Here is a 1,976-nt window from a genome sequence, read left to right as displayed (position 1 = left end):
AGAGAGACAGAGAGAGAGAGACAGAGAATAGTAAAACAGAGTACGAGAGAGAAGGGTAGAAAACAAGATGTCACAGAGAAAGAGGATACAGATGAACAGAGTTGTGGAACAGAGCACAAGAGACAGAAATAGAGGGAATGAGAGAGAGAATAATACTGTATTCCACCTTGACTTGAGACATAAACCCTCCTCTGTACACTGAACGAGACCTGCCTGCAGACAGAGTGGTTGTCAGCCTACCAAATCTACAAATCAACCTACAATCACGTCACTCATTTCTTTGCGGTTAAGGCTAGTGTTTGTTGAAAGTGCACGACCCCATTAAAACAAATCTTTGAAGGATTCAAAGACGTTTCACCTTTCACTTGAATGGTGCACTTGAGGGAGTGTATGTAAATATTCTGCCTTGAAGCTTAAGACAGAAAATTCAGACATAATACAGAAACATGTTTAATTCAGATACCATAGTTGAAGAATGCTGGCTTTATGAGGGGAAATTCCTCCTGAATTATTCCATGGTAAACAGGCTCATTAACTTATTTAATTCCTCTTAATAATAAGAGCGTTATGTAGAGACTGATTGGACAAATCCATCTGTGGCACATGGCGACATGGTCTGCATCCCAAATGACACCCTACTCCCTATATAGTGCACTGTTTTTTTTTTACCAGATCCCAATGGGCCCTGCTCAAAGGTAGTGCACTAAATAGGGAACCATTTGGCATGCAACCTATAGGATGGATGGGAACACTCCCAGGTTGGAGGGTTTACAGTTGGTTGAACACAGAGATTGTGGGATAGTGAGGAATCTGTGGCTCATCTGACCAGTGGAGCACACTTCCCTTCAATTACAGTACTACCTCAATATCTCAGTGCAGTGTTGTATTCTGGTGTGGTTGGCTGGGGATGAAGTCATTTTGTGAATGAATTATTTCTCATAACCGTGTGGGTGGGTTGTGTGGGCAGACATACGGAGGTGTTTGGTGGGTTCAGTGGGCTTGAATGTGTGTCACTGATAGGTGGAAACATACATTTACATTTGAGTCATTTAGAACAGTGTTTCTTCCCTCCCCCAGGGTGCACTGCACAGCTGATTCAAATAACTAACTCATCATCAAGATGTGATTATTTGAGTCAGCTGTGGCAAAACCCAAAATGTGTCACCAGGGGTGGATCAGGACTGAGTTGGGGAATCCCTGATTTAGCAAACGCTCTTATTCAGAGTGAATACAAGAGCAATTAGGGTTAAGTGCCTTGCTCAAGGGCACATCCACAGATTCTTCACCTAGTCGGCTTGGGGATGCAAACCAGCGACCTTTCGGTTACTGTCCCACCGCGCTCGGCTACCTGCCACCACCCAATCGCATACATGACATGGTAATGACTGCACTCACAGCACAACACACACCTAGGCCTAGATTCAGTCAGTATCGAGGGTGGTCCTTCTGTAGCTCAGTTTGTTAGAGCATGGCGCTTGTAACGCCAGGGTAGTGGGTTCGATCCCCGGGACCACCCATACGTAGAATGTATGCACACATGACTGTAAGTCGCTTTGGATAAAAGCGTCTGCTAAATGGCATATATTACTATTATTATTTATTATATATTATAAGAGCCGCACTATCGCGTGATTGAAATGTGTTCGCGGAACACGCTGCCCTTGTCAGACTCGGCTTCATGAAAAATTCCCTTTCCATTTCAATCGCACTATAACACAGATCTTCCTCAATAACGGTTGAATCCAAACCTTACCTTGTGCAGCGGTGAGACCAGCCATGTGAGCATTAAATATCCATCCATAGGTTGACTTGAACTTCACTCGTGGTTGAGGTACTCGGAAAGATAACTTCACCTAAAGCTGTGGTGCACCAACCAACATGGAAGACATTGTTTACAAAGGGCTTTGAGTAGAGAATAAGTACTATTCTGACTTGAGGCTGAACAGTTCTAAGTCGTAAGACTTTAAAACCAGGGA

Source organism: Oncorhynchus gorbuscha, linkage group LG25 (assembly GCF_021184085.1).
Source record: "Oncorhynchus gorbuscha isolate QuinsamMale2020 ecotype Even-year linkage group LG25, OgorEven_v1.0, whole genome shotgun sequence".
In the NCBI taxonomy this organism is placed as follows: domain Eukaryota; kingdom Metazoa; phylum Chordata; class Actinopteri; order Salmoniformes; family Salmonidae; genus Oncorhynchus; species Oncorhynchus gorbuscha.
This window is presented reverse-complemented; position numbering follows the sequence as displayed.